The sequence below is a fragment of the Bos taurus genome, chromosome 11 (genome assembly GCF_002263795.3).
Source record: "Bos taurus isolate L1 Dominette 01449 registration number 42190680 breed Hereford chromosome 11, ARS-UCD2.0, whole genome shotgun sequence".
Taxonomy (NCBI): Eukaryota; Metazoa; Chordata; class Mammalia; order Artiodactyla; family Bovidae; genus Bos; species Bos taurus.
Genome location: NC_037338.1, coordinates 21,214,222 through 21,222,725, shown reverse-complemented (window position 1 = coordinate 21,222,725; position 8,504 = coordinate 21,214,222). Strand labels below are relative to the sequence as shown.

The following is an 8,504-nucleotide window of genomic DNA, read 5'->3' as shown; positions in this document are numbered from 1 at the left end:
TAGGTTTGTAATAGGTTTTTCTGTAGGGGCTAAGCCAGGTGATCTACAGTCAAAAGTAGGTATAAATCCTTTTGGAGAACACTCTATGAATTTTGTGAGTAGGACAGCAGATTCCAAGCCAGCTGTGTTTTATTTATTTTTCATTAGCTGAAGCCTCTTGGGCAGTTTGGCCAAGTCTCTGAATCTTTGGACCTTCAGTTTCTTAATTGGTATAATTGGCACAGTAGTAATAATAGTCACCTCACAGTTCAGAAGTGAAGATCAAGGTGAGTGAGGGCTGAGGGGCAGGGCCAGGATATAGGAGTGGGCTTGCTGAACCACCTTTGTCATTTTGTCAAGGTCCCTGTCCTTTATCCAAAGTGAATCTATGTTTATTCCCAGCTTGGCTTGCTCTTTCTTTCCCTTTAACTTCACAGAAAATTTTTCTTAAAAGATTCTTTTTTTTTGTACAAATGCTGTTCTTTGTCCTAAAGGAATATGAGAGGCAATGGATGGCCTTACCGACCCTGTCAGTCACTGCTAATTGCCACCCAGTAACCATGTTCCCTGTTTTCTAAGAAACCTGTTAAAACAAAACAAAACTGTATTCCCCATTCTCCTTCACAGGTAGTTGTAGCCATGGGGATAGATTCTACTCAAGAGTTACAAATAGAAATAGTGTGAGTGACTTCTGGGAAGTCTCCTTAAAAGAGACAGCAGATCTTTTTCTTTCCATTCCTCGTTCCTGCTGGCTGAACACACAAATGAGACAGGTGGACTCCTAGCAACCTTCTGTACCAAGAGGTGAGACACTGAGGATGGCAGAAGAGCAAGACGGAAGGGATCTTGGTCTCTCACACCAAGGAATTGATTGAAGAGCTCTGGATTGCCTATCTATGGACCTTCTTTTTTGAACGTAAGAGGGAAGTGAGCTTCTAGCTTATGTAAGCCACTATTATTTAGGTTTGAGCCCAACCTTACTTATATGCTGGTCCTTTAGGAAGTTGTCTTGAACCAAGAACCATTTTTAAATCTTAAAAGTGTCATTACATTTCCTCTGATCCTACGTGTGCTTTCCTCATATCAACAAATTGTCTACTATTAACAAGCCTCTAGGGTATCCCTCCAGTTGTTTTTACCCTTTCTTTCTTGCATCACCCATATCTTGGATATTGTACATTGATTTGAGCTCTTCAGATAGGAACTTGGAAAATGGGGCCACTCTCGTAGGGAAGGAAAAAGGAATTTTGGCTAAAATTAAATTTTAGCTTTTTTGCGTATTATAGGAAAAGCAGAGTTCATTTCAACTCAGAAAACATTTATTTAGCCCATACTATGTAAAAGGCATTGTGCCAGATCTTGGGAGGGAATATAAAAATGATATTTTTATATCATTTTTCCTCCTTCAGGGAGTTTACAGACTAGTGGGAAAGATGAGACATACATATAGCTATAGCATATGATGGATTGGGAAAATGCAGTAAGAAAAGTATAAAGTACCTAAAACTTGCAGAGAAAAAAAAAAATGAGTTCTGGTCATGGGGATTAAAGAAAGTGTCATAAAGAAGATAGGTTATGAGCTTGACTGTGAACAGTATGTAGATATGGCACAAAGGGGATCAGTGAAGTGGACAGTGATCAGAGGTGGACAGTTGCAATGCATCAGAGGATTTAGGGGTTCCAGGAAGTATCATTGGTAGAGTAGAGGGTAAGCCTGGATAGGTGGATTAGAGACAGATAAAGGGCAGTCAATATCTTCTTGGGAGTCTCATCTGATGTGGACAGAATAAGGAGTTACTGAAAGCCTCTGAGCAGGGGAATAACCAGATCACATGTTCTCAGTAAGAAGATGACAATTTTGACTGCAGAGGAAAGACCAGCTGCAGAGTGGCTAAGATGGGCACCTTTAATAATCCAAGTAAAAGGCAATGATGGCCTGAATTAGGGAAGTGACTATTAGAATGGAAAGGAGGGCACAGACAGAGCAATATTTCAAAGGTTACTGCATGAGCTAAATGTATGCTTTGCCCAGAAAAAAAAAAAAAGAGTTGGAAAAAGAGTAATTCCCTGATACAGAAGTGGAAAGAACTTTTAAAATTACTCTACACTCTCTTAAACTAGGAAACTAAAAGGAGGCTGAATATGCTATAATAATGAATTTATTGGTTCTACAATTTTGACAGAGACTTAACCTTTCTTTTTGCCCAGATGTCAACTGGGGGTACTCTGATTGACCCTGGAGGAGGTAAGGAAAGAATATTGAAGAGCATCTCAGGAAAGAATGCAACCAACCCTTCTATCCCATTGTTCATCCTTTGCCCAAGTGTTATAGTAAATAGCAGATGGAAGGTATTTTACAAGATAAGGTTCTTCCACTTCTCCTCCGTTTATCCCTTTGCCCATCCTTATGCACCATCTCCACCCAGCCCACCCATGCACACATTCCATAAGAAATCCAGAGAAAATTTAAGAGGAGGAGGAGGTTTTCTAAATAGCATTAAGAATTTCCTACTATTTGCCTCTTCATTGCTCACTAAAACCATGCCAGCATAGCTCCCCCGAAATGGAAAAGGCTAGCATAGACCCATATAAGGACATTGTATTCTCCAATAGCTTTCAGATAAAACACTCCCCTCCCCCAAATCCTAAATAGCTACTTCTTCATTATCAGGAGATACATTTTAGAGATCTCCTCAAATGGACACATTTGAGCATTTAATCAGCTGCCATTTTCTCTTTATATTTTCCTGATTATTGAGGAAGATTGAAATGCTTATTAAAACTTTGTAATCTCTCTTTTCTTGATAAGGGCAGGGACAGACAACAAAATAACCATGAACCTACGAATCAGAAACGTGTCTTGTGTAATCTTTTGCAATTTATGGTTTAGTTCATCTTATATGGGGCATTGAGAGCTATAAATGAAATAAAATAATGAGGGTTTTTTTCTTCCGTGATTCCCAAGGTGATTCCTAGCACTCTCGAAAGCAGAAGTGATTAATCAAGTCAGTGGGGACAAGCAGCAGTAATGTGACTGTCAAAACTATAGATATCCGTTAAACTGTGTTTCACTCTCATGTAAGGTGTTTGTGTATTTGCATGTGTGTGTGTGTGTGTGTGTGCTGGGAGCTAGTCAGTGGGAGAATCCGCATCTTCAACATTGTCTCTGAGAGAAGATTAGCAGGAATTATTAATTTAAAAGATTCTTACATTTTATAAAAACCCAGAAGCTAAGAAAAATGTTGAGCAACTCATACTCTAGTCTTAAATTTCAAAATCGAAGGTCTTTAACCCAGGGTGTCCACAGATTGTATTTCAAGCCATCTATAAGTCTTCTGAAATTATATGCAAAATTTGGTGTGATTTTACATATCTTTGCAGAGAGGGTGGGCTGGTTTCTAATAATTCTTAGAGTGATCCTTGACCCTCAAAAAGGTGAACTCCCTTCATTAAAGAAAAGAGGACAGAGGAGGAGAGAAGGAAAGAGAGAGAGGAAAGAGGGGAAATAAAGAGAATTCAGGAGTCTCATCAATTCTGTCCCAAACCAAATCAATCAAATGTATGTAAAATTTGTACAAGGCACTTATCTATTAACCTTTATATTTGTATGAAAAGTTAGCAATAGTATGATCATCTTCCTTTCAGAAGCCTCTGAGGTTTCAGGCTGGTTTTGATTGCATTTTGGAGCCCATGGTATTAGCAAAAATTTAGATGTTAATTCAATTCTTGGAAACTATTTAAAAGAAAGTGTGTCTAAAAAGTTCTTTCATATAAATTCTGATTGTTTATGCTAAATCCTTCAGAAGTGCCTTTAAATGGCTACACCATTTGCAGCCAATAATTTTGTATTAAAAGGAGATTAAAAAAGACAAAATTTACACAAAGACAAATTTCTATATTTTTCAGAATATTATTGTTTCAGCATATAAAAACTAATTATAGTGGATTCCCATTCTCACTTAAGAAAAGAAAGCTTTCAAGTGAAACCTAATTCTTCTTATCATATTCCCCAAGCCCCTGCAAAGGCTTTAGAATTTTCACTAATGTTCCTAATTAATTAATACATATTTTTCTGCACATAGAGGAGTAAACACTTAAGAATCCTCTATCCCTTTTCTATGTTACAAAAGGCATGAATTAACCTCCCTCCATTTCTAATCTTTTTCATTTTTCATTCTTAATCCTAAAGAGGCATACACATATTGGATTTATCTGCTTTGTAAAATTGGCAGTCAGTCATCCTTTCTTTAAGATTGCTCTCAAATTTTAAGTCAGCTTCAACTAAATATGTAAATAAGCAAACTCTTCAGTCCAAACATTTTTTAGTTGACAACCTGCAAAGGCAGATTATGCATCATATAAAAATTAAGCAAGAAGATGAATATTTTCTTTGAATAAATAGTAATTTCTTTAAATGACTTCCTTAAATAAAAGTTAGCATATTTTGAACCCACATTAGTAAAGATTTATGAGATTTCTTCTCTTATGAAAATATTTGCCCTCTCAATGCTTCACAAAGCATACAAAAGCACTACTTACCCCATGTTGCTGGCCGTGGTTATATCATCATCAGATCAAGGCGTATCTGGATTCTGAATTAACTTAAAGGTTATAAAAAGAAGCAGCAGAGGTTTGACTTCCCCGGAAACGAGACTGTCATATGCTAACTAGGCTTTTAAATGAGGAAAACTAGTGTCTCTTCTAATTATATAAGCTCCAGGTCAAATTCTAGCATCAACTAATCAAATAACTGAACTGCATTTAGTTTCAAGGAGTAAAAAAAAGAAAACTGTTTAAGATGAATGATTTTAGTATCTTTGAAAACTGGAGACTTGGGCATTGAAAGTTATTCTTATACCATTAAAAGTTAAATATTTTAAAAGCAATGTATATATCTTGCTACCTTAAATAATTTGAAGAAAAGTATTAGGGAAATTTTAGTTTGCAGTAAAACAGGTATTTTTCTGTATTTTCCAGAAGTTCTGAATTTGCATTGTATGTCCTGGTCCCTGAAAACATCCTCTCAGCTTATCTTAACTTGTCCAGTATTCATCTCCTTACAAATTTCAATAAATAAAAATATTTAACTCTAAAATCATACCAAGTTAATGCTAAGCAACATATCCAAAATTGTCTAATTTTTAAACGTATCTTTTGAACACTTAGAGTCTTTTAAATTAAATACAAAGTTATTGTGATTTATATAAAAATGCCATTTAATTTCAACATTTTAAAAGACATTTCAACCCAAATTTATCATAGTACAACTAAAAATAGAATTTGGCAATGATTTATTGAGGAAATACAAATTTTCACAAGAAGTTGAGAAAAGAAGTATATTACAGAAGTTATCTATTCCATACACCATTTTGGAGGAGTTAGTTTTACAGAAATAGTTTCAGCAAAAATGCTAATCTTTTAAAAAATTTTTAGTGGAGTGTAGTTGCTTTTCAATGTTATGTTATTTCTGCTGTACAGCAAAGTGAATTAGCTATACTTATACATATAGCCCCTCTTCTTCAGATATCCTTCCCATTTAGGTCACCACAGAACACTGAGTAGAGTTCCTTGTGCTATACAGTAGTAAAGTCTTTATTGTAATTTTTAATAGGTAGCTGTCATGTACTGCTTTGGCAGTTTTAAAATTACTTTATCTAAAAGTAAAGGCGCTTCCTGGAGAAGGCAATGGCGCCCCACTCCAGTACTTTGCCTGGAAAATCCCATGGACGGAGGAGCCTGGTAGGCTGCAGTCCATGGGGTCGCTAAGAGTCGGACACGACTCAGCGACTTCACTTTCACTTTTCACTTTCATGCATTGGAGAAGGAAATGGCAACCCACTCCAGTGTTCTTGCATGGAGAATCCCAGGGACAGGGGAGCCTGGTGGGCTGCTGTCTGTGGGATCACACAGAGTCGGACACGACTGAAGTGACTTAGCAGCAGCAGCAGCAAAGGTGCTTCCTAGGCAGAGAATATGTGAGCCCACACTGATCTACTTTTTAAAAAATTGAGATATAATTCACCTATGTCAAGGAGAAATACATTTTCCTCTACCTTCTAGATTCTTCTGGCTGGTCTAAGAATTACAGGAAATTTGACATGAGATAGATTAACAAGAGAAAATCAAAAGTTTAATAACATGGAAGAGAATCAGGAAAGCAAAATAGCTCACTAAAATGGTCAAAGCCCTGACCTTAAAAACCACTTTCAGCTAAAGACAAAGGCGGATATTGAGAGTAATGGTTTGGGACTTCAAAGGAAGGCAATTCAAGTAAGTAGGAAAAGCAGATGTTTGGTAAACAACAGTTTGTTGGGCCAGGGACAGACAATGAGGCAGAGTGGACTCTAAATGTCTGGGCCTTGCTGAGTTTCCCCCACCACATCTAGCCTAAATTCTTTGCAAGCATCTCTGGTGATACCTCTATGCTGGCAATAGATGCTTTATCTAAATTCTTTAGGCAGTTAAGGGGCAGGTGAAAAGAAAGACTTTAGGACTTAAAAGAGACTTTTAAGACTGTTTCTTAAAAATAAATCTCCCTAAATTAATACTCATGCCAAAGAGACACATTTTGGGGTGGTACATTTGGGGTGGCTTCCTTATGTACAACATACATAAAATTTGCCCTTTTAATATGAATATGAACAATTCAAGGGTTTTTTGCATTTGCAAGTTGTACAGCTACTAACTCTAGAACATTTGCATCACTCTAAAGAGAAACAACCAGTCCATTCCAAAGGAGATCAGTCCTGGGTGTTCATTGGAAGGACTGATGCTAAGCTGAAACTCCAATACTTTGGCCACCTCATGCGAAGAGTTGACTCATTGGAAAAGACTCTGATGCTGGGAGGGATTGGGGACAGGAGGAGAAGGGGACGACAGAGGATGAGATGGCTGGATGGCATCACTGACTCGATGGACATGAGTCTGGGTGAACTCTGGGAGTTGGTGATGGACAGGGAGGCCTGGCGTGCTACAATTCATGGGGTCGCAAAGAGTCGGACACGACTGAGCGACTGAACTGAACTGAAAGAGAAACCCAATGCCTCCCAACTCCTCCCTCCTTTGCAACTGTTAATTTACTTCCTGTCTCTATGAATTTGCCTGTTCTGGATACTTCACATAAAACAGTATTATATGTGGCCTTTTGCAACTGGCTTCTTTCACTCGTTGGCTTCCCTGGTGGCTCAGATGGTAAAGTGTCTGCCTACAATGCGGGAGACCCAGGTTCGATCCCTGGGTCGGGAAGATCCTCTGGAGAAGGCAATGGCACCCCTCTCCAGTACTCTTGCCTGGAAAATCCCATGGACGGAGGAGCTTGGTAGGCTACAGTCTACGGGGTTGCAAAGAGTCGGACACAACTGAGCGACTTCACTTTCACTTTCTTTCACTTGGTACGATGTTTTCAAGGCTGGTTTATGCTATATCATATGTCAGTACTTCACTCCTTTCTGTGGCTGAAAAATATTCCACTGTAGAGATAAATCACATTTACCCATTAGCAGTTGAGGGACATCTGGGTTTTCAGTATTGGGCTGATATGAATGATGCTGTTATAAACATTTGTATATAAGTCAATTCTCTTAACGTGCATGCTTAGGAATTGCTGGAACATATGATAATTATATTTCAACTTTTTGAGAAACTGTTTTCCACAGTGCTGTACCATTTATCATTCCCACCAGACCAATCTTTGTTATTATGTGTTTTTTAACATAGCCATCCTAGCGATTGAAATGGCATCTTATTTTGGGTTTGCTTTGTATTTCCCTAAAGAATAACGATGTTGAATATCTTTTTGTTTGTTTATCAGACATTTGTATATCTTCTTAGAAAAAATATCCATTCAAATCCTTTGTCCATATTTAAATTGGGCTGTCTTTTTATTTCTGTATATTTATATATGAATTCTGTATATATTCTGAAAACTAAACCTTTATCAGATATATGATTTTGCAAGTATTTTCTCCTATTCTGTGAAAGGTTTTTTCATTTCCTTGATAGTTTCCTTTAAGACATAGCCTTGGAAGGAAAGTTATGACCAACCTAGATAGCATATTCAAAAGCAGAGACATTACTTTGCCAACAAAGGTTCGTCTAGTCAAGGCTATGGTTTTTCCTGTGGTCATGTATGGATGTGAGAGTTGGACTGTGAAGAAGGCTGAGTGCTGAAGAATTGATACTTTTGAACTATGGTGTTGGAGAAGACTCTTGAGAGTCCCTTGGACTGCAAGAAGATCCAACCAGTCCATTCTGAAGGAGATGAGCCCTGGGATTTCTTTGGAAGGAATGATGCTAAAGCTGAAACTCCAGTACTTTGACCATCTCATGCGAAGAGTTGACTCATTGGAAAAGACTCTGATGCTGGGAGGGACTGGGGGCAGGAGGAGAAGGGGACGACAGAGGATGAAATGGCTGGATGGCATCACTGACTCGATGGACGTGAGTCTCAGTGAACTCTGGGAGTTGGTGATGGACAGGGAGGCCTGGCGTGCTGCGATTCATGGGGTCGCAAAGAGTCGGACACG

General features: G+C 38.1%; 1 long non-coding RNA gene across 1 annotated transcript; it reads left to right on the top strand.

The window, feature by feature from the left end:
* The first annotated feature begins 277 nt into the window (after positions 1 to 277).
* On the top strand, positions 278 to 7,846 carry LOC132346555 (uncharacterized). The gene is made up of 2 exons (XR_009496390.1): positions 278 to 2,224; positions 6,692 to 7,846. It is a non-coding gene; the product is annotated as an uncharacterized lncRNA (long non-coding RNA).
* Positions 7,847 to 8,504: the final 658 nt, after the last annotated feature.